Source organism: Tursiops truncatus, chromosome 5 (assembly GCF_011762595.2).
Source record: "Tursiops truncatus isolate mTurTru1 chromosome 5, mTurTru1.mat.Y, whole genome shotgun sequence".
Taxonomy (NCBI): Eukaryota; Metazoa; Chordata; class Mammalia; order Artiodactyla; family Delphinidae; genus Tursiops; species Tursiops truncatus.
This window is the reverse complement of record NC_047038.1, coordinates 54,213,010-54,239,081: the sequence shown is the minus strand read 5'-3', so window position 1 is coordinate 54,239,081 and position 26,072 is coordinate 54,213,010.

Sequence of the window (26,072 nt, the reverse complement as noted above, 5' to 3'; positions counted from 1 at the left end):
CTTTCTTAGGACTTTATGTATGGGATACATCTCTAACAGATATCTGACAGTACCACTCCATGATCTTATCAGCACAAAGCTAATTATTTTTCTTTTCATTAATGTCCCTGTTTCTGTGTGAGGACAATACTGAAATCATATAACATCCTAATGGATTGAAATGTATTCTTAACTGAATATACTCACATAGCTTAAAAGATAGAAATAGTTTCCCCTGTCCCATTAAAATTCAGGACATTACCACATTTCAGACACGGTCACTCTAGATTTTGTTCCTTTGGGTTTTTATCTTTTAAAAGTTTTTTTTTCAAATTTACATCAGGAAGGATACTAAATGAAAAACTCAACAGAACAAAGAGAATTATCACTCACATTAAGGTAGAAAAAAAATAGTATCATTGACGTCTAACTCTAAAGACAATATAATTGGAGAGTCTACCTCATAAGAATTTGTATAATAATGTATTTGTAAAAAATTTTATAACTTTTAAAGGTGCCTCATTCTATTTCTGCTTATGGGACTTTAACACCTACTGCTACATCGTTTTTGTTAAAAGCATTCAAATAATTAAAAAGACAAGAAACACTGTAAAGACATTTTGCCATAAAAATCAAAAGTCTTTGTTGGTATTTCCACTTTTCCACTTCCTAGCTAAATTTGGATAAGTCACTTACACTCCCTAGTTTTGTCTCCATATGTATTTGGGTGATAATTACTTTAAAAAGTTGTTTTTGAAGAATGAGTGGAAAGAATTCCTGGGTGCCCTATTGGAATTCACCCAATATTAGATTATTTGGGTAGTTTTTTTTGAAAATTATCATTGAATTATAAGGGACCTGAAAACAATATAGGCAGTAAAGAAATTCTCAGAAATCCTCGACTATGCTCTTAGCTATTATTGGGACAATGCTATATCAGAATATCTACCTATCTAATCTATCATCTATCTATTCTCCATAGCCTAAGTTCCTTAGACCCTCCAATATTATGGAAGAACCATTTATTATTTTTATTATTTTTAAAATTATAGCTCTGAGATTCTACAAGTGCCTTTGAACATATGACAAATTTTTGACTTGTGTGCACTACAAGCCTGACTATTGCTTTTGAACCTAAAGAAGAAAGTAATTTTTTCCATGGCACCTTGCAAATCTAAAAGCCCACGGTAAAAGATAAGTTCAGAAGAAATAGCCAAGAGAAGAAAGGAACAATGACAATGACTAAGATATGTATTCTAAGACATTGAGTAGATTCCCTCCTTTCATAAATGAAGAAACTCCTTCACTAGCTACAAAAGAAGGCAAAATTATTTTCACACCTTACCTTTGTTCCCCTTAAATAATTGTAGATATCATTATATTATTGGGGCCATTTCCTTTGTCTAACTTCAAGGATGACCTTGGCCTGTGGTCATTGTTCTCTGATATATGAAGTCTTTGGAAGTAACAGCAGTTGATTGCAACATAGCTCATAAAGTCTCCAACGAGGGAAGAAACAAATATATCAACTCCTTCACTGTCCTCCAGATAGTACCTCTTATGGAGCTCAGGTTATGCACAAAGGTTTTTAAATAGCTTAAGATAATGGAAAAATAATTACTTAGAAAAATGCTAAGTATGTTATTATCATCCTTTTCCAAGATTCTTAGGTTTCTATTTTCAGCCAATTCTTTTCTTTTTCTTAGAATGAAAAACTAACAGAGTCAGCATATATTTATTTTCTCTCCATGACTTATACATTGTTGGGCAATGTTTACAATTTATTAAACTCACTCACTGTTAAATTTGCAGCAGAGTAGTAGAAATAATGGAGACAATTTTAAGGCTTAATTTATAAGGAACTTATCAGAAAGTGAAATTTCTAACCCGGTTATGAGAGATAAAAACAACATGTCCAGAAGTAGCACTATATTTTCTACTAGAAAAAAATGTAAACATCTCAAAGAAGTTTTTCTTAATGTCATTTAAGATGATTTATATTTTCAGAAATATTTAAATAAAACTGGGCAAGATTTTTACATCCATACTTCCCTTTCTCTTGCCCCCTCACACACATACACATGCATGAGGCTTTTGGTTCTGCAATTGATTTTTAATGAGGCAAATCCCTGAAATTTAAAGTAGAAATCCTTAAGGCCCTCTATCAGTTTTTTTCTAGTAAGGTAATGACTTTTTAAAATAAAATTATTTTAGGGAAAACAACTAATGGGCTTGCAACTGTTTTCACCCTCGTTTAAAAATCTTCAGGCAAGGCATTCTTTATAAAAGGATACTTTTTGTTTTCATTTCTAAGAAATGTGATTTCCAATTAGTGAAAACAAATAAATAAATAAGATGAGCTCGGGGCTAGAAGCAACATCTGTGGAACTCGGGGTTCTTCAACTTGCTTTTGACCAAAACTCTCAAAATATTCAGCACAAGTGGGAATGTATTAATAAATTTTATCCATAAACACTTTTGTTAAAAATATGTTTTTAGCCTTCCTTTTCAATCCATTCTATTGTTTAAAAAGTCAGATAAGCGTGGTAAGGGTAATGACATCATTTGTTTTATTTTGGTCTTTCAAATTATAAATAAAAAGTTTCACAAAAAATTTCAAAATAAAATTCTGAAATTAATGTCTATGCAGCAATTACTAAAAATAAGTTTGAGTTAAAGAAAAACTTACTTTTTTTTAGTAGGCTTGGGTATGCAGACTCATCTTGAGTTATGTGAGTTCAATTCCAACTCTTCAAATGAATCTCTACAAAGTAAACCTCTTCTCCTTACTTGCTTTCTTCTCCCATATCTCCCCCCAAGTGGCAAAACAAGCCATAGCTCAGCAAATGAATCTTTGGTGCATAACCTACATTACGCTGACATGTACCTTCAGGTTATTTGGAGGAGGTAATACAATGAGTGTAAAGGACACAGGCTCTGAAGACAGGAAACTCACCTCTTAGTTGTGTGACAATGGACACATTACTCTGGCTTCCAGTTTCCTCATCAATAAAGAAGGGGCTTATTATACATACCTGTACAGTTGTAAAAAATGACTTGAATTCATGTAAAATGTAGAGCGCAATATTCGGCTTATTTCTCCATTTTGTTCATCCACATATTTCTATCACTTAGAATGGGGCTCAGCACATAGAATCTATATTAGTTTCCTATAGCTGAAGTAACAAATTATCACAAATTTGGTGGCTCAAAACAACACAAATTTATTATTTTACACTTCTAACAACAGAGATTTATTATCTAACAGTTCCAGAGATCAGAAGTCCTAAATCAAGGGCTGCATTTCTTCTGAGGGAGAAGAATTTCCCGTTTCTCTAGGAGAGAATTTGTTTCCTTGCCTTTCCCAGCTTCTAGAGTTTGCCCACAGTCCTTTGTTCCTGGGCCCCTCCTCTCACCATTCCTACATCTGCTTCCTTTATCACACTTCCTTCTTCAGCTCTGTTCCTCTTGCCTGTTTATTATTAGGTCTCTTGTGATTATACTGGGCCCCCCAGAATAATATTCCCATCACAAAATTACTAAGTTGGTCACATCTGCAAAGTTCTTCTTTACCATGTAAGCTAACATATTCATGTATTTGCTGGATTAGACATGACATCTTTGGGGGCCATTAATATGTCGACAACAGTATCTTATCAATAAAGTTGTATTACATAAATTATCTGTAGGTTGTGAGTAAAAAACTGGTTCCTTCGCTTATGTATGTATGCAGCCATTAAATAATCATCTATTTAATTCATATGTGTACAGTTTATTGAAAGCTTGACTAGGTAGATTTAAGCAGTAAATAGCTTTGTTTTTTTCACAACACTGTCCAATTCAAACCACTTTTTTCATTTGTTTTCACAACAACCTTGTAAAACTGACAAGATTTTTCTTATTTTATAGAGAAAGAAGCAAATACAGTGAAGTCAAGTGACTTCCCAAGTTCACAGATTCAGATATATTCAAAGAATGCAGGCTTTCTTGCCTCCTTTTTTTCTTCCAGGATGATATAATCATTAACATTTGATTTTGAAATTTGAGTTGAGGAAACATTGAGACCAATTAACTGAAGAGAAAGGATGTGGAAAGGGGTGTTTTTATGGTACCTCTGTTTATTCATACTGCAGACAAGGGGAGTTTTCCGCCAATGAGAAACACTTAGGGGAGTATTTAGGGTGTTGGGATTAGTGCAAGAGATTTAGACACAGCAAGACTTTGTAATACTATGGTGCTGTCTACAGTGCCTTTCCTTGGAGAAAACTCCATGGTTTGACATTATTCTATCATATAGGCTTCCATGTAGAAGTACATCTCCCAGGTTGGGACATTAGAATTAGTTAACTCTATCAGAAAGAGGACTGAACATTTTGAATTGTTGGAACAGATTTGTAGGGATTTCTATTTTAGGTCCAGTTTTATTTTTAGGCCAAGTTCACCAAGTTAATGTTAACATCCTAGATATGCACCAAGTTGATGCTTTAATGTTAGATTTTTGTGTTTAACTGAACCTTGAAGTTAGGAAGATTACATAGCTTTTGAGATCCCTAACTAGAACTAGAACCAGTACTGGTTAACACTGACCCATAACCAGAACTGGTAGTGGTTAACATTACTGATTTGTTGATAGAACTGGTATTGTAGGTACTAATTAATACGTGTGTGTGTGTGTGTGTGTGTGTGTGTGTGTGTGTGTGTGTAAGGGAGGGATTGGTCCAGTGACAGAAGAGTGATGCATGGTATACCATGTCCCAAGGTCACTGGATTAAAGAAATTACCTCTTCTAGGGCTTCCCTGGTGGCGCAGTGGTTGAGAGTCCACCTGCCGATGCAGGGGACACGGGTTCGTGCCTCGGTCTGGGAAGATCCCACATGCCACGGAGCAGCTAGGCCCGTGAGCCATGGCCGCTGAGCCTGCGCGTCCGGAGCCTGTGCTCTGCAACAGGAGAGGCCACAACAGTGAGAGGCCCGCGTACCGCAAAAAAAAATAAATAAATAAAAAGAAATTACCTCTTCTAACCAGTAAATAAAACTTGAGAGGAAGTGAACTCTATAGTGTATTAATTTCTCAGTGTCATGTACTCCAGTCAGATCTTCACCCTGCTGAAGCAAGCTTCAATAAGTAGGTTTTGAAGTTGGAGATGAGACAGAATAAATTAAGGAATAATAAAAAAGAAGAAGACAATTTCCTAAACTGCTCCATCTCCAACCTTCAATTCTCTTTCCTTATTTTTACCCCAGAATTCCACTCTAAATCTTAATGACTCCAATGTTCACCATTTATGCAGAGACATGCTCTTAATGTGCTCAGAGTACAGAATATCTTCTGTACATGAGACCACCCAGGAAAACATCAACCAAGTTTGTAGTTTGTGAAATATCATCTATTTGTCTAAAATTTACTATATTCAAAATCATATTTTTGTAAGTTGGTCATGTCAAATTCTATTTGGATAATTTGGCAACATCTAACGCCAAATAGGCCATAGACCTTTTCCAAAAATATAATGGAGTTAGAGTCTTGCCTAGGTGAGTAAAAATTATATACATCATAGTCTCTAATAATTAGTGATGTTGAGCATCTTTCTTTTTTTTATATAAAGTTATTTATTTTATTTATTACTTTTGGCTGTGTTGTGTCTTCATTGCTGCACACAGGCTTTCTCTAGTGGTGGCAAATGGGGGCTACTCTTCATTGCGATGCGTGGGCTTCTCATTGTGGTGACTTCTCTTGTTGCAGGGAACAGGCTCTAGGCATGCAGGTTTCAATAGTTGTGGCATGCAGGCTCAGTAGTTGTGGTTTGCGGGTTCTAGAGCACAGGCTCAGTAGCTGCGGCACACGGGTTTAGTTGCTCCTTGGCATGTGAGATCTGCCTGGACCAGGGATCGAACCCTCGTCCCCTGCATTGGCAGGCAGATTCTTAAACATTGCACCACCAGGGAAGTCCCGAAGTTGAGCATCTTTTCATGTTTTTGTTGGCTATCTGTATGTCTTCTTTGGAGAAATGTCTATAAATGACATAAAGGTAGGGAGGAGCTAATGGAGTAGATGTCGATTCATGAAACACCATGTTAAAGTTGAGTCGCCACCATTGGGGACCCTTATTCTAAGAGAATAGATCAGATTAAGTTGATTCAGAAATTCTATTGTCCTCTTCTATTCTGTTTTATTGAAGAGACATATAAAAAAAACTACAGATACTTAGTACAATATAAAAAGAAAAAAATGAGATGCAATAGATTAACTATCTAGGTAAATAAAAATCATTTATTAATGCCTATGTGAGATGAAAGCCATCCAAGCCCTTATGCAAAATTGCTGTCTCACAAGTGAAACTTGAGAACATTCCTTTCACAAGGCAGATATGTTGTGCTTAGTGCAAGTTTTCCCAGTACTCCAAGGGACCACAAACAATAGGATGGGCCAGTTCCCAAGCTAGAACATGAAAATAATAATTCATTTTCTATGTGACCTTAGAAAAGTGGCTTTTAGAGCTTTCTTTATCCATTTAGTAATGATTTTTTGAGCAGTTATGCTCTATCTGTATCCTCATCTATAAAATAAAAATAAACTTATTTTTAAATTGCTGTGAAGATTTACAAGGTCCTGTTTGTAAAAAAAAAAAAAAGTATTTTTAGCCATGTTTGATTATAAATCGTGTTTTAAACTTTTACACACCTACAGTTGGAGAAGACTCAAAAGCAGAATGCAGAGTGCATCTCTAAGACTTACAAAATGCCTTAAATGGTAGCAAACACAGGATTATCAAGGCAGAAGAGTTCACATACTCAGTATACCATGGATTGATATGTGATACACTAGAACCACTTCACAGGAATTCGAAGCAATGTGGTTTATCTTTCCATTACTCATATAAGAAAAAGGGTACTACAAATATGATAGGACAATTTCCCTTACTTTGAACGCTAAGGGGCTGTGACTAGGTTATAACGAAAATTGTTAGGTTATAACAAAAATTTTATTGAATTATTTTTAAAAAGTGGAAAGTCAACTAAAAATTGGAAATACTTTATAATTTAACTAACATTGTGGGAATAGAGAAACAGTTAGGCCTAGTGTCTTAAAAACAATTTTATAAAGGTTTTATTTTTGAAATTGCTCTCAGCTCTTTTCTAAAATAATTTGAGTCTTAGAATTGGAAAAAAATAGTGAAAGTTTAACACTTTAGATGGCAGTTGTTTCTTCTTCATTGTGCTTTTTCTTAAAGGATGTTGACAAATTGTGACCTTTTCATTCATCCGTTTATTCATCTTACAGTTACTTATGAACACTATGCTAGGTGCTGAAGAACTTTTGTTAATAAGGAATCAATATAATTTCTTAGCTTTTCAGGGCCTAAAGAATATGATTTTAACGAGTTTTCCTTAATGGAATTGAGTAGAGTGACTTAGTGCACATCTGCCTCACTTCTGCCCGGATTATAATCTTCCTTGATTTCATAGTCAATTTAACCTGAATAAATGCTATAAGTAGTTTTATCTAACATTAGAATTACTATACAGACAGCACAAACATACACATGTACGTATACAATTTTCTTTCATCTTTGTTGAAAAAAAGAAAAATACAGAGATCATCTTATATAATGTGTTATAATCCACTGCATGATTGCCTGAAACATTTTTCAAGGGAAATTCAGTTGTACTTGACAACACTTACCTTTTTTTCTTACGGCTGAGAGAGAAAGGCTTGGACCTCACAGAGAATCTTTTCTCCCCCCATGGCTCCAGTTTTTCATTCCTGAGTCATTTAGATTGCAACAGTAGCGGGTGGCTTTGAAGAACTGTGGTGGGAGGAAAAAGGTTAATTTTCCCCAAATGGAAATCTCCAGCGGCCCCAGTGATAATTGAGAGGCTGTAAGAATAAGTGATTCCAAAGAAAAGAATACCCAGAATGTTAAATGAGAGTTCTGATAGGTTTATTTGTGGCCATGTCTGCTTGAAACTAAGGTGTAAATGAACTGAAGAAAACCGTGTATCCTAAACTGACTTGCAACGTGCTTTTAATGATGATGAGACTCTTCAGATTGTATACAGAGAGCTTAACCAGCACTACTCCCCAAAGAAATAACTGCTCCAAAGACATCTCTTGCTTAGTCAGTCAGTGAATTTTCTACACATATAGGACCCCGGTGGTTACCAAAGGGACACTGTCTCTACAACAATTATGAGCCTTAAATGTGGAAGATCCGTGGTGGTGGTGGTGAGATGAATTGGGAGATTGGGACTGACATATATACACTAATATATATATATAATAGATAACTAATAAGAACCTGCTGTATAAAAATAATAATAATAGGGGGCTTCCCTGGTGGCACAGTGGTTGAGAGTCCACCTGCCGATGCAGGGGACGCGGGTTCGTGCCCCGGTCCGGGAAGATCCCACATGCCGCGGAGCGACTAGGCCCGTGAGCCATGGCCGCTGAGCCTGCGCGTCCGGAGCCTGTGCTCCGCAACGGGAGAGGCCACAACAGTGAGAGGCCCGCGTACCGCAAAAAAAAATAAATAAATAAAAATAAAATAATAATAATAAAATATATATTTTTTTAAATGTGGAAGATCCAGATTCAAGTCCCTTGCTAGTCCCTACTAGCTGAGCAACTTCAGCAAGTTATTTGACATTTTTAAAACTAAGTTTTATCTTCTGTAATAAAAAGGTTGGTTGTACTAAGAAACAGTTGAGAAATGTCCCCACTCCCAAAAATGTAGATAAAAATGAGAGCAAGATTGCCCTATCATAAGGAATAGGAAGCTACTGAGAGTCAAAATTTTACGGTTTACATTCAAACACACCTGGGATTGAGTACTAAATCCGTTGCTTACCAACTATGTCCATTTAATCTTGTTACTTTACTGATTAAAATTTAGTTTCCTAATTTGTAAAATTTTGAATTTTAGAAGAATTGTTGAGAGGATTAAGTGAAATCACTCTTGTAAAGTGCTCAGAATGGTTTCTAGCACATTATAAGCATTTAAAATAAATGTTAGCTTATAATAACTATTTTATTTCAATTAATTGAAAAAATGATTAATTAAAAGGTTATTTGATGAACCAAGAATGAATGAAAGAGGAGAAAAAAAATTACAAAGACCAGTGTCATCAGTGTTGTTAAGGGCCAAGAATACCTGGTAGGCCAGCTGACCCATTTTAGGGGCAGCTAGGTCTCTATATTGAAGACGGTTCCATCAAGGTATGTAATTTTGTTGTTGTTAGACATCTGAATACTATACATAATACCTCTTTGTTCTGTTTTTATCATTTCTAAGCAATCATCTATCATCTGGCTTACACGGGATTGCATAGAGAGGGAAATAAAATGATGACCTCTCTAGGCCCAAATAAATATCTGATCTAATTATTGCTTATTGTTTTCACTGAAATGGATCTTCTGATTTTATACAATAGCTTTTTATGCATTTCAGTTGAAGGAGTCAGCCATTGTAGGTGATATAGCTTCTGAATATACAATAAAATTTCTAAATTTCCAAACTGAGAACATGACTTGGAATAATCTGACAACATTAAAACATTTAGGGATCCATCTGGGAAAACATGGTGATCTTCTAAAAACTCTTAAAATCTCAAGTTTGTTTTCCCATGAGCACTAGTTTAATGAAGACTCCAGTGAGAGAATGTAAATTAAAAATATTGGGTTCAATTACAAAGCAAGGATGACAAAATATTTTATTGTATTCGAAACTGAGCAGGACCCTATGGGGCTCCTGGGCACAGAAACTTTTCTGTGTCCCCCATTTCTTGATTACAGGAAATAGACTTCATTCAGCCTCCATGACTTTCCCTGAGTTCCGTTGGGCAGGTTCAGGCAGTTGCTAAATAGGTAAGGGAGGGGATGTGGAGACAAGGGAGGAACAGTCAACAGAAATAACAATGCAGCCTGGGTGTAAGGTCCTGATTCCCCACCAAGGGATATACATAGTAATATCTTTGAACTGTTTTGCAGATACTGAAACCCCCCCACGCAGGTGGGAGAAGTTAACTGTATGCTGCCCACAAGCATGTAGACCCAAGACCAGTTGGAACCAGAAGGTTGATGATACTGACTCTCAATTACCTCACCACTGACCAGTCAGAATGTCCACGAGCTGTTCATGCCCTCCTCTTTGAACCATTAATATAAAACTCCTCACTACCCAATCCAGGTTGGGATGCACAGTTTTGAGGGCATTAGCCTGCTGTGACTTCCTTTGCCTTTCTTTTCTACTTCACCCAAAACTTTGTTTCTGAGATTTTATTCAGTGTCAGGGTACAGAGGCTGGATTCAGCTTCATATTTAGAAAAAATTATGAAGTTGATTCCAGGACTATTAGTAAAGAATTTCATTTTTGCCATAGTGAGGGGATGAACTAGGGTGTGTATCAGATTATATACTATTACTGCATTTCAAAGATTACCTCTTACTGTTACACTAAGCAAATTATAGAAATAAAAATGAGATGTAAATTGCATATATATGATTTTGACAATTTTATAACCTAATAACACAGATGGAAGATACATTACTAACTCTTCCTGAATTTGACTATTTGGAGGAGGGCTGGTCTGACTTGTAACTAACTTTAAAGTTGCATGTTACTTAGCAGTGGTGCATCTTTAGGAAATTTATTTTGATAAGTAATAATTCATAACTAGCATATCAATATTGTAGCATATGCATAGTTGCCTCCAAATTACTTTCATGTCAATCAAAACAATTAATTTTGCTATTTTAAATAATCATTCCAGATATTATTTGTAAAACTTCTTTGCTTTATTTATAAGTGGTTTTATAAGGATAAACTTTTAACAAGCTTTTATTTAAATTTTCATAAATTTGAAATTGTGTAATCTGAAATGAATCAAGTTTAACTGTAGCATTTCAAGTGAAAAAAGTATACTGGTCACAGAGGAAGAAGTTATACCTGAGAATTTTGCTGCAGAATTAATATAAGAATGCAGTTTAAGCAATACACTTATAAATAATGTATTGGAAGTACTTACTCAGAACCTATGTAATGAATCTTCTCCACACTGAGTACATACAATGTATTAATTGTCATTTATGGTAATTAAAAAAGTTAAAATTGGTTAAATTTTCAAATACACTAAGTAGAAATAAGAAAAATTATCATATAAACAAAAATATAAAAGTTGTTTAAAATACAGGAATATGCATATTGTTTCCAAGTATCTTCAAGAACATTAAAAGAATATTCATAATTGATATATGTTATAATATATCCTTATTTATTAAATGATTCTCAAGTTAGATATTTTTGAATAATAAATTTATTAGTCATGTTCTGTTTACAGGGCTTGGTACACTGAGTCAAAATGTTGGTTTTCTTTTAAATGAAGAAAATCATATTTGTCTTTAATTTGATGGTTTCTTCAATTTGCCTTAATATTTAAAATATGAATTTATTGACCTGTAAAACTTTATATATCTTTTAATTAATACACTTACATATTTGCTTGCAAAGGTTTAATCTTTTGTAATTTAGTGACGGCCTATAATTCAAATGTTTAATAATAATCTTTGTTAAAAAATTATTGGTATCTTCAAATTTCAAAAATTTTTCACGTTATTTGTCACTGATAATGACCCTGGAAGGCACAGTGAGCATGTATTATTTCCATTTTAAATTTGAGAACATTGAAACTCTGAAAGATCATGTAGCTTATCCAAGTGATTTGGCTAATGTTAGGGAAACTAGCAATGATTTGACTCTCATTCTGGTGCTTTCTCTATAACATTAAATAATCATGTGAAATAATGTGATACAATGCAATAAAATATGATGTTGATTACTATGGTCTAATATAAAGAATCCCTCAAGTTCACAGAATATTAATTTACTTTAAAAGGGATAAATAATGATATATATTGAATGTGTCAATTAAAATTAAAAAGACAATCCATGTGTAACTTAATTGTAACTTTGTTTATATGCTGCAGTCTGGGTGTTGTTTTAACATTTGAAATGTGATTTAGAAGAGAAGAGTGGCTTTTATGTCATTTTACATCAGTTGAAACAATAAAGAAAGGCAATTATTAACTATTTTAAAAGGACAAAGTCTTTTTGTGGTTTTCCTACATTAGTTGTTAGAGGGATAAATTCGAGTAATCATTTTTCTAATTATTGTTCATAATAGTTAATATTATAGACAATAATTATTGTTCATAAATAGTGTTTTGTTCTCCCAGTCATTTTTATGAATCTTCATAGCAAAGACATTTCCCTCTTCCTAACATAACTGCAGAGGAAACACACATGGCCTCATGAAACCATGACTGGGCTCTAAAAAAACACAGCCAAACTAACCCCAGGGGTTAGGTCTGAATCTTTAGAAATGTTTCCAGTCTACACAGTCACAATTCATTAAAAAGATTATGTTCCTTCTCAATTGAAAATACAACAGGAAAAAAGAATCAAGAAAAACAAAATTCTCTAACTCAATCTTAAAATAAGTACACAGAAAATTAGCCTCATCCCTCTGGGCTACCATTAAAAAGGGGGGGAGGGGAAAAGACACCACCCATTCTCCTTCTATTAGCTACATGGGTAATACAAAACACTGAGGAAGAAAAGCACAGACCTAAAAATAATATATTATTCTCCACTGATTAAGAAGTGAATAAAATGATGTGCAAAGCAGCTTTTACACATTGCAGTAAGAACTTTCTCACTCCAATCCAACAGAGGTTATTTTTTTCCTAAGCTTCCCAAACAGGATTTCGCTTTGTATAAAGATGCTGAATCTTTTCCTATCAACTTAAACTAAAGGTGCACCCCAGAATCTGGCCCTACAAATCAAAATCCAATGATAACACAGAGAAGATATGATAAGAGAGGTTATGAAGATCAGCTCTTAAAGAACATTAAAAGACAAAGCAGGTAAAATTGACTTAACTGTTTGCAACATTTGAGGCAAGTTCCAAGTTTCTCTTTTAGACTATAATAAGTTATTCAGCTCTGTAACATCTGGCACTGAATACATTTTCAATGAATTTGCTGAAGGAATGAGAAATGAAATTTCTTACCTTTTAACTATGGTTAAGCAAGAGACACCTTGCTGTCCTTCTATCCACCTTGTCCTCTTTTTATGAAAGGCAAAAAAGTGACTGATCCTGTGGGCATTAGCATCAGAAAGAATTGAGTTTAAGTCCCTGTTTTACCTATTATTACCTGGGTAATTTGGAGCTGGTTAACCTAAGACTTTTATCTACCTCCCTTCCCTTCCTTCCTTCCTTCTTTCCTCCCTTCCTTCCTTCCTTCCTTCCTCTTTCCCCCTTGTCTTCTCTTTTTTGCAGGGAAATTCTTTCCACAATTAATTTTATTGAAAACTACTAATTGAAAAAGGAAAGTCATCATATTCCATCCTGCCATTTCCAACACTTGAATACCACTCCTAAGAAGCAAACACATAGAGATCTTTCTTTCTACTTACTTGGATTTTCCTTAAAAATAATATTTTCTAATAAACTATTTTTAGAACACTTTTAATTTTACAGAAAAATTAGAAGATAGTTTACTGAGTCCAAGCTCTTATTGCTCACCAGACAACAGGCCAATAAATCGAGAAATAAGTTATTGGGGCAAGGAATAGCCCCAATAGATTTGTTCTTCCCTATTACAACAGTACAGAAAATTCTCATATACTTCTCACCAATTTTTCCCTGTTGTTAACATCTTACACTAGTATGTTATATTCATTACAATTAATAAACTGATATTCATACATTATGATTCCCTAATGTCCTTTCTCTGTTCCAGGATTCCATCCAGAAGACCACATTACATTTAGTTGTAGACTGTTGTAGGCTCCTCTGGGCTGTACCAGTTTCACCGACGTTTTCCTTGTTTTTGATGACCTTGACTGTTTTCAGTAGTACTGGTTAGGTATTATTGTAGAACATTATTTCAATCAGGATGTATATGATGTTTTTCTCATGATTACACTGGGTTATGGGTTTGGGAGAGGACCACTACAGAAATAAAGTGCATTTTCACAATATCATATCAAGGATACATACTATCAACCTGATGCTAACCTGGACAATCTGGCTGTGTCTGTTAGGTTTTCTCACTGAAAGTTACTCCTTCCCCACCTCCCATTCCATACTGCCTTCTTTGGAAAGAAGTCACTATGTACGGTCCTCACTTAAGAGGTAGAGAGTTCTGCTCCATCTCTTGAGGGAGATAGAGCTACATAAACTACAGGAATTTTCCTTCACAGATATTTCTTTTCTTTCCTATGTATTTACTTGGTCAAGTATTTATTTATTTTTTTATTTTTATTTTTATTTTTTTGCGGTGCGCGGGCCTCTCACCGCTGTGGCCTCTGCCGTTGCGGAGCACAGGCTCCAGACGCGCAGGCTCAGCGGCCATGGCTCACGGGCCCAGCCACTCCGCGGCATGCAGGATCTTCCCGGACCGGGGCACGAACCCACGTCCCCTGCATCAGCAGGTGGACTCTCAACCACTGCACCACCAGGGAAGCCCCAAGTATTTATTTATAGCAGAGTGACTCATGGACATTTATTTTAAACTTTGTGGTATAATTCAATAGCACTTGATTTATTGTGTGATTCAAATTTCTCAACTGTGCCCACTGGATCTTCTTTCAGTTGATTCACATGTCCTTTTGATATAACCTCAACAATGTGGGCATTTTGTTGTTTGTTTTGCTTTGTTTAACTTTTGAGTGCTTCTGTACTTTCTGGCACTACAAGGTGCTCTGGGATCATCTTATAGATTTCCTGCCCCAGTCTTAGAATCAGCCATTTTTTCAAGTAAGACATACTTGGGTCTTTTTTGGGTCTTTTTATTGGAGAACAGTGTTAGAAACCTAGATCTGTGCACTAAGTGTGCTCTCTGCTACTGGGCTCTTATTGTTTGTAGGCTCTCTCAGATGACAGAACAAGAAACATATGTGTATAGACTACAGTGTATATACTTATATCTGTAAATATTTGTACAGGTAACCATCTATACCTATATTAAGTTCATGCTGATGTCTCCAACTCTAATCCATTAAAATGAATCATTCCAGGCCTTTTTTTCCCCCTCGCTTATCTGTAAGCTCCCACTCAAAGGGTGAGAAAACTCAACACCCACCATTCATTTACTTAACTGTTCGACTGCAGTGAACATTTATGACAGTATTGGCATTGCTAATGTGTACCACGGTGAGAAAGAAATTTATTAACTAGTTGCTTTTGTCTTTGGTCTTACATACTCGACCCAGTCCCAAAGTTGTTATGTAAGTCCGCGGCTCTCCCTCCTCCATTTTAGTGAGGTTGTTCCATATATGTATAAAACAGATTTTTCGGTCACATTCTGCATCCCAGCTTGGAATTCCCAACCTCCTAAAGTTCTGTTTGTTTTTTTAAAATTTGCATACATGAAGCTTCTCTCTTATTTCGATAAAGTTCTATGAATGTTAACAAATGTACAGAACTAGAGATCCACATTATAGAATCACACAGAATAGACTTGCTGCCTTCAGAAATTCTGTGCTTCATCTATTCAATCGTTCCCTCCTTCTCCAAACCCCTAGCAACCTCTGGTCTTTTACTGTACGCTGTAGTGTTGCTTCTTCCAGAATATCATATATTTGAAATTGTGTAATATGTAGCCTTTTCAGACTAACTTCTTTCACTTATCAATATGCATTTAATATTCATCAATGTTCTTTATGGCTTGATAGCTCATTTTTTAATCATTGAATAATATTCCATTGTACAGTTGTACCACAGTATTTTATCCATTCACCTATTGAAGAGCATCTTAGTTGCTTCCAGTTTTTGGTGATTATGAATAAAGCTACCATAAACATTCACGTGAAGTTTTGTGTGGACATAAGTTTTCAAGGAAGTTTTGTGAGTACCCTGGAATATATTTCCTGGATCACGTGATAAGACTATGCTTAGCTTTTTAATAAACTGCAAAACGGATGCCAAAATGACTATAATATTTTGCATTCCCACTTGAAGTGAATGAGAGTTCATGGTGTTCTGAATCCTTGCCTAACAACTGTTATTGCCAGTTTTTTGGATTATAGTCATTATAATAGCCATAAAAGTATCATATTATTGTTTTCATTTATAGATTCCCTAATGATATATGATGTTGAGAATCTTTTCATGTGCTCATTTACTATATGTTTATCTTCTTTGGTGAAGTATCCATTCAGATATATTGTCCATTTTTTGATTGGGTTGTATGTTTATTTCTGAATTTCACTAGTTATTTGTATATATTGAATAACAGTCTTTTATCATATATGTGCTTTGAAAATATTTTCTCCTTTCTGTGACTTGTTTTTGCATTCTCTTATAGTGTTTTACACTATAAGAAAAGTAGATTTTATTTTTAACAAAGTTCAGTTTACTATTTTTTTCATTGCTCATGCTTTTGGTGTTGCATCTAAAATCTCACTGCCAAACCAAAAGTCACCCAGATTTTCTGTGTTTTCTTCCAGAAATTTTATAGATTTTCATGTCACATTTGCATCTGTGATTTATCTTGAGTTACTTTCATGAAGGATGTAAGGTCTGTATCTAGGTTCAATTTTGCATATGTTTTACCACCATTTGTTGAAAAGACTGTCCCCTGCCCTTTTAATTGTCCTTACCCCTTTGTGAAATATCAGTTGACTATATGTTGGTCTAGTTCTGGACTCATTTCTGTTCTACACTTATATTCTTGCACCAGTTCCATGTTGTCTTCATTGTTGTAGCTTTATAATAAATCTTGATATTGGGTAGTGTGACTCCTCCAACTTAGTTCCTCTTCTTCACTATTGTGTTGACTATTCTAGGTCTTTGTCTTTATATTTTATAGTAAGTTTATGGATACCCATAGAATAGCTTCCTGGGATTTGATTGAGATTGCATTAAAGCAATTCATCAAGGTGTGAAGAATTGACATTGTGAAATGAAAAATGTTGCCTGCCATATCAGTAAACAAAGGCTGTTGCATCCATCAAGCCACTAGAGCCACCCCAGAGGGTGAGTCCCACAGGAAACTCAGGATGGAGACAAACAGGCTGCCCTGCTGCCAAGCCTTCAGCCACTGCAGTCACCCCCAACTGTGCACCCTGAGGGGACTCAGGATGGAGAGAAGCAGGATACTGGTCCTAGATAGTTAAGGTGCATATCAAAGGAATGATTTCTAAGAGCCCAGAGGCTTGCATCTTCCTGTACGTAGAAATATCTGGTTTTCTTTAATTAACAGTAATCTTTTGAAGTTGTGACTACCTAGCCTTTGTTGCAAAAACTCTAAAATATCCTGGCTCCTCCCTTACCTCTTCCGAGCAGTCTCTCAGAGCTATCTGAGAGGCTGCATCCTGGGCTTAAGTCCTCAGTTTTGCCTTCCAAATATAATATAATTCTCAACTATTAGCTTGTGCCTTTTTTTCAGTCAACAACATCTTAATGATACTGAATTCGAGGGAATCTACATATAAATCTTGTATATGCATTTTGTTAGATTTATAGTTATATATTTAATTTTGTATTTTTTAGGGCTACCATAAATGGTATCATTTTAAATTACAATTCCCAGTTGTTTATTGCTGCTATATAGGAAAGTAATTGACTTTACTACATTAGCCATGTATCTTGTATCTTTCCTATACTAGTTTATTCTAGGAATTTTATCAATCTAGCTATCATCTATCTATCTACCTACCTATCATCTATCAACCTATTTATCTAATTAATAATTAATTTGTTTATTTTAGTAGGTTTTTTGGGATTTCTTTACATAGGCATTCATGTCATTTGTGAACAAAGATGATTTTATTTCTTCCTTTCCAATATGTATATCTTTATTGCTTATTGTTTATTTCTTTTACTTGCTTATTGTACTAGTTAAGAATTCCAGTATGATGTTCCATATGATTGATGGGAAAGGACATCATTGCCTTCTTCCAAGTTTTAAGGTGCAAGAGTCCAGTTTCTCACCACTAAGTATGTTGTTGGCTGTAGGTTTTTTTTGTAGAGGTGCTTCATGAAGTTGAGAAAGCTCCCATCCTTTCTTAGTTTGTTGAATGTTTTTATCATGAGTGAGTGTTGAATTTTATTAAATGTGTTTCTGTATTAATTGGTACAATCCTATGATTTTCTTCTCTAGCCTCTTTTATGGTGATAGCCTCATAGAATAATTGAGAAAACGTTCCCTCTGTTAACTATTTTCTGGAAGATATTTTGTGTGTAGAATGTACTCTGTCTATTTCACAACAGTTACTCCTCACCTTCATCTTGCAGGGTCCTGAGGCAATCTTTCCTGACTCCTTCCCTTGAGAACCTGGTGTGGTAGTTAAAACTCTTGAAAGTGTGCCTCTTCCCCTCTCCCACACACACACAAGACTGCAGCCACCATACTCTCAAACTAGTCTATACTCAGCCTCCAGTAATTTGTAAAAATTACAGTTTAAGTGTTCTTAATTTATGGTTCTAATGTTTCTGGTCCAGATAAGCAGCAATCAGCTGTGACTTTTTGCCTCTGCCTGTCTCTCCAGATTTTAGGGTGGCAGTTTTCCCTGAGACCTCAGTTCTTTCATGGATTCTGCAATCATTATTGATTATTTTATTTTTTAGCTTTTTTTAATGTAAGAGTAGGAGAGATAACTTCTCAGTTCCTCATATGTTAAAGCTGAAATTGAACAAAAAAATACCTTTTTCCTACTTATTTCTTTTAGAAAATTATCTATGAATTTTTGTTATAAAAGAGTTTTATTCCTTTTCTCTTGACCTTGCACGCTCTCTCTCTCTCTCTCTCACACACTCACACATTCACATCTCCCGTCTTTCCAAAAATATTTATAGTGCAAATTTTGTCTATATCAATATTAAACACTGACTGTATTATGAAATAGACTGTTTTTTATAACTAAGCCACATAATATAATATAGTTTTCATTTTTATGAAAACATTTTGCTTTTGTTGTTTTTGTTGTCTCCCTTTAAGTTAATAATTGCTTTTTTTGTAGCTTACTTTTCTAAGCTAAACATCAAAAGCATAAAAAAAAAAGAAGGAAGGAAGAAAGAAACCCAACAAATTTCTCTTAATGTAGTCATAAGACAATTGCTTTTTTTCTCAACTCCCAAATTTTCCTCCTTAATATTCCAGGAGCCTTTATTCCTTTTGTTGTATTTTCAGACAAAATATAAAGCTATTCCATTCTCCACGTTACTGCTGAGAATCCTGGTGACATTCTGTTTCTCTTTTTTTGTACATGATCTGTTGATACCCTCTGGAAGCTTTTTGGATCTTGTCCTTACCTTTGTTTGGTGCCTCATATCTACCATATGAGGTTATTTTGAGGATTAAATAAAATAATAGTTAGAAATTCCTTAGTTTAATAATTGGCTAATCTTGATCATTGAATTAATACTTGTCATGATAATAAAATTGATGATCATAATGTTGCTTATTTTAACAAGACATCATGAGATTTCATTCTTTCATACATTTGAAAGTAATACTGCTCACACTTTTATGAACAATTATTGATTACTTTGAGGTCAATAGAAATTTCATTGTTTAGGCTAAAGATTCCTTTATAAGCACGGTGTGTAGAAAGCAAACACAAGGTCTGGTGGCAAACAGACCAGGTTCTGAATACTAGTGCAACCATAGTTAAGGATGTGATATTAAGGAAAATATTAAAAGTCACTTAACAATAAATGTCCCACCTCATATGTTTAAGGCAGTGTTACATAAAACAAGGAATATTAAGAACTTGAGTAGTGCCAGTGACACAGCATGTTTTCAAAGATGTTCATTACCACTTAAATTTTATGCTTTTATTCATTCATTCATTCTTTTAAGTTGTGGGACCCATCCTATCATGGAAAAGATTGTATTTGATTCTGTATACACTACATTAAGAGGAATATTTTCCACTAGAATTTATCAGGATTTTAATAAGTAGGTAGAGTTAGGAAGCCTGAAACCGTATCATGAGAAAGTGATAAAAGTTCTTTATTTAAACTTAATAACGTGAGGATATAACTAACATTACATAAATTGTTAAAAAGTATTTGAAGGATTAGAAGTTTCTTTGTTGTTTTATAAAGCTGAAATAGATGTTTGGAAGCAACAAATTTTGACAAAGTATAAGGCATAATAATATTTATAATAGAACTGCCTAGATTTTGAGCAGCATTTGAGTGTAGTGTAGTAGCACTTTTTTCTCCAAATTTTTTAACCATTAGGAAAGTTGTCAAAGAAGGATTTCAAGCCCAGCTGGAGTAGTGGTTTGACAATTTTATAATGTATAATATCACTTAGAGTGCCAATTTAAATTCATATTTCTGGGCTTCACCCTTTAAAGAATATGATTTATGAGGGGTTTTGAGATGTGCTGCTGATGCAAAGTTTATATTTACAAAAATATTTCAGAAATTCTGGTTTAGGAGTATGACATGATGAATTCTAAGGTTTATTCCAATCGTTGTATGCCATGAATTAATAAGATAAATGCCTCTAGCAGAGATGTGATTCAGTCTGGGCCTCAAATGATGAGTATACTTTCACAATGAAACTCAATATCGTACAAAATGACATTGCCCTGACTAGCATTATCTAAATCAGGGGACAGGTAAGTCTTTAACTTCAACTAATTTCTAAAATATTAGCAATTTCTATAGTAGGGATCAAAGATATTTGACCTAATGATAGTATCTCTCCAGTTACCATATCTTACATATAATGAAGCAGAAATCTGGTGGCATTTATTGCTTCTGAGACAATACATGATACTTAATGTACTCTATATTAATGAATGTTTATGTCATTGTAACCTTACTGAGCAAACTGCAATATTTATTTCAAAATTCAATTACTTCTTGCAGTAAGAAAAACCAAATGTATTTTAACAAAAGTATGAGCTATTTCGGAACTGGTGCAAACTTAGCACTGTACTTTTGAAAACTGACAGTACTTTAAGTCCAATTGGTTGGAATGAATAACAATAACATTTCATGCTTATAAAAGCCCGCTACTTATTAAGACGGCATAATAAGTAGAGGCATAAGAATCATACAATTCTATGATTTTCACCCTGGGAATATCATTTTTTTTATTTAACAGCTTTCCCCTGAATGCATTTAAAATAAGAAGAACAAGGGTTTTATGTGCAATTATATAGTCTAGAACGTGTAGTGTTAATTCATATTTATTAAATATTTAAAACACATTACTGTTCAAATATTTTTGAAGGTGATATATAACTAATCTCCCATTCATCTCTCATTCTACTATATTTAAATAATCATAACCAAGAAGTAAAATCAGCTAGAATATAGCAGGGTGTGGCTACTTTTGACACTAAAACCAGCTTCATGCAGAGATTTTATAACAGCAGCTTAAATACTTGAGATTTTAAAATTACATAATTTCCAAAAAAAATAAAGACATAAGTGAGAAAGAAATCTGCTGTTTTAAAATGCGGTTACTTTCACATCCCAAATTTTAAAAATGGTATAATCTTCATTAAAATGCAACTATTAGCCAGTATGTAAGAAACATTACTTCACAGTTGATGAAACCCTATATTAGCAAGGGTAGAGTTGTCTCACATTGTATATGAGCATGTATCCTAAGCAAAGGAAAGTATTTCATTCCCCAAAGCAGACACCTGAGCTAGTGAGGGTTTGTTATTTAACTTGCATCACTTGCATTTTGTTTGTATTAGAAAAATCTCATCAACCAGAGCCTCTTTTTCATATTGCTATATGATAGATACCCCTCCAAAAACCAGCAAAGACGAGGATGTCTATTTCTGGAACCACTACGGCATCATCAAGAATGGGGAAAATTCTGGGGTTTGATTTAGCCTTGTGTTTGTAATTAGCAGTTCTGAGTAAAGATGTTTTAATAACCAAATAAAGTTTATAAAACATTGAAGTAGCATATTGACTTGTCTCTGTGCCCAAAAGACAAGAGAAGCCCCTACTAAAAAAAAGGAGGCTCTGATTGACTCCAAATTTTTGCTTTTTATTAAGATTCACTGCCTATTATTTTCTTTCTCTCTCATCAGCATAGAGGATTGATCACATCTATTCCCCAACTAATAGCATCAAAGAAAGTTTAAAGTTCCGCCTTAGAGCTTCTGGTGTTTGGTTCTTCTTCGTATTTGCTAATTTCTTCTTCATTTTTTGATCTTTCTTTTTTTTATAGTTTTTTCTTTATTAATAATTGCTTTAGTATTTTTTTGAGTTTACAAATATACTCTGTACTTATGCTTAAGCTAGTTGTGATTCCAGCTATTGAGTATACTTTTTATTTTAATGATTGTATATGTTTCCTTTCCCAGATTTCCTGCTGGTTACTTTTTATATCCATCAGTTCTTGATACATATTCATTTATTTTGTTTTATTACTACTTCTTGTTCTTTTTTAATGCATACTGTCATTTCTCAAACTTACTGAGAACCTAAATTTAGTGAACTTTTGTTAACTTTTAAGTTACTGTAGCAGTTGCCTAGATAGTACTTTGGTTAAGTTGGTAAGTTAGTCTGACATAAAGTGAAAATGTCCAGAAAAAGACACTTGCCCAGATAGCAGTTGGTAGATGAGACTAGATGACAAGAGTTTTCCCAGTGTTCAAAGCTTGTGATGGCCCATGAGCTCTGGGGTAGAGAAGACAGAAAAATAACATACAAAATACATTTTCTGGATCTTGAGAGTATGGGACTCAGCAACAGTATGTTCTAATAGGATAAGGTACTTCACCAAAAAGTGTCTTAATTTGTGACACTCACTACCTTCTGTAGGTGCTCAAGTATTCCTGTGTAAATATTCTGGGGACTCAGGAGCAATCATGAGTACACTGATCACCTGAAATGAAAGAGGGAAAGAGGAATAAACAAATAAATAATAAAGGCATGAACATGCAGAGGAAAAAGGATAGACTTGAGATTAGAGGTCTTTTATTTAAGTCCTTTATTTAAGAGTTTTACAATTATGGGCAAGTAAATGTCTGAATTTTCACATCTGTAAAATGGGGATTAAAATACTACTTAAATTCCAAAAATGTCATAGAAATTATGTTATTCACCTTAGCTTTGATGTTCTTTGAAAATTGTAGAACCATAAAAATATCAAATGGTATTAAAGTATAACAACAACAACAACAAAAATTCCAGAAAATAGGGCTTCCCTAGTGGCGCGGTGGTTGGGAGTCCGCCTGCCAATGCAGGGGACACAGGTTCGTGCCCCGGTCCGGGGGGATCCCGCGTGCCGTGGAGCGGCTGGGTCCGTGGGCCATGGCCACTGGGCCTGTGTGTCCGGAGCCTGTGCTCCGTGGTGGGAGAGGCCACAACAGTGAGAGGCCCACGTACCGCAAAAAAAAAAAAAAAAAAAAAATTCTAGAAAATATATTGTGTAACCATGCTTTGTTTAAAACCATCTCAGGACCAGTAGTGGCTTAAACAATGCAGCCCCACTAGAAAATAGAAGAAATTATCTTAATATGCTTTAAAATATATATATGTCCCATATATGAATAACAGTATCTCTAGGTTCTCCTAGGTTCTGGTTAAATTGTTACACATAGGTACTGGGAGATAATATAGCAAAGATTTGAGTCCATTAGACTTAGTATCTATTGCAGCTTTGCTACTTGTCAAATTTGTACCAATGAAAATATGATATTATCATAAACTTCTTAAGATTGTTGTGAGTATTCAATGTGAGTAAAATTGTGTATGATTCCTAATTCATGCCTAGCACATAGTAGGCACTTGAAAATGTTATTATCAAAGAAGCAAAGAAAAACAGACTTAGAGTAAATATGTTGGTTCACCTCACTCACCTTCAACAGAAACCTCACTCCCAGTCGGTGGGGGAAGTGACTCATTCAACTCCCTGGACTTGGAGGTCACATTCAGACAGCCAGCTCTGTAATGAGAGCACCAGCATGAAACCCATTGCCCTGCCATCAAAGCACTGGACCAACACAGGAGTGATTTTAATTACTTGGAGGACAGATGTCTTGCCAGTGGTCATGGGTACGTGTTCCCCGGTAGTGTCTCCCCATAAAGTCGATGGTAGCATAAATTTGCAAACTCCTCATCACAATTCCAGGCAAAAGAAAGTCAGTTTTAATGGAATTCCTTTCCAGATGAATATGGCAATAATTTGTGAGCCTGAGTATCCCATTGTTCAGGTTGTTGCTGCTGTTTTCAGCGCCTAAAGAATCATTGTGCAACACCTCATTGCATGTGAATTTATGCAAATTGACAATTAAACAGGGGGGTTATTTTAGTCAAATCAATCAGATATTGTATCTATTTGAAACGATAATACAAGCATAACTGATGGTGCATAATTAATGATTATCCAAGGCTGTTAATAATGAAATGATAAGAAGGTATGAGAGGAGGGAGGCGCCAAGGAACTCGGGCTCTAAAGAAACTAAAGAAGACTTTTGCTTCATTTCCTCAAACTACTGGAACCGTTTCTTGCATTTATAACCATATCCACATCTTGTGAGCCTGAACACTTGCACATTGTTCTCTAAAAACATTCTTGAGGTAGTTAAGTGAATAAATATGATGGTGTTACAGAATCCTGACTGGTTGGAATCCTGGATCTTTCTGTGTTTGAATCCTGGTTCTAACAGTAGCTAGCTACCTGACCTTGGGAATACAATTAATCTCTCTTAGTTTTACATTCCTAATTTGTAAAATGATTTTTATGTTATAGAGCCATGTATATATACTTGTGGTGAGGATTAAATCAAATATCAAATGTAAAGGTCTTAGATGTTTTCCAGAAACTTTAAACATACTAAATAAATATCTATAATTCTTATTTCTTTTGAAACCTCTTTAGTTCTCATTTTCCCACATAAAAAGTTACTTTATGACAAGAATTTAAACCATAGTGTCTCAGCTTTCCTCTTAATTCTGAGCTGAGAAACCCCTGCTAAAAAATATGGGGTCACAACACCAAGGGCACAATTTATGAAAGAAATAATTGATAAGCTGGACTTCATTAAAATGAAAAGCTTCTGCTCTGAGAAAGACAATGTCAAGAGAATGAGAAGACAAGCCACAGACAGGCAAAAAAACATTGGTGCATATATATCTGATAAAGAGCTGCTTTTCCAAAACATACAAAGAACTCTTAAAGCTCACCAATGAAAAAAACTAACAGCCTCATTAAAAAATAGACAAAGACCTGAATGGACACCACCCAAAGAAGACATAGCTTTGGTAAATAGGCATATTAAAAGATGCTCAATATCATATGTCATTAGAGAATTGCAAATTAAAAAACAATGAGAAATTCCTATGTATCTACTGGAGTGGGCAAAACACAAAACAATGAGAACAACAAATGCTGTTGAGGATATGGAGCAATAGAAATTCTCATTTATTGCTGGTTCCTGCCCAAATGCAAAATGGTACAGCCACTTTGGAACACAATTTGTTATTTTTTTTATGAAACTACACATATTCTTATCATATAATCCAGCGATAGCAGTCCTTGGTATTTCATGAAATGAACTAAAGATTATGTCCACACAAAAACCTGCACCTGTATGTTTTATAGCAACCTTATTCATAGTTACCAAAACTTGGATGCAATTAGATGTTCTTCATCTAAAAAAAAAGGATGAATACACTGTGGTGAATCCATAAGATGAAATGTTTTTCAGATTTATCAATAAAAGCAATAAGCGATCTGGCCTTAAAAAGACATGGAGGAATTTTAAATGCATATTACTAAGTGAAAGAAGCCAATCTGAAAGGTTACATACTGTATGATTCCAACTATATGACCTTCTGGAAGAGGCAAAACTATAGAAACAGTAAAGAGATCACTGATTGCCAGGGGTTAAAGGGAAGGGAGGGATGAATAGGTGGAACACAGAGGATTTTTAGGACAGTCAAAATACTCTGTATGATTTTATGATGGGGAATACATTTCATTATACATTTGTCCAAACCCGTAAAGTACACAACAGCATAGAGTGAAACCTAATGTAAACTATGGATTTTGTATGATAATGATGTTTCATTGTAGGTTCATCAATTGTACAAAA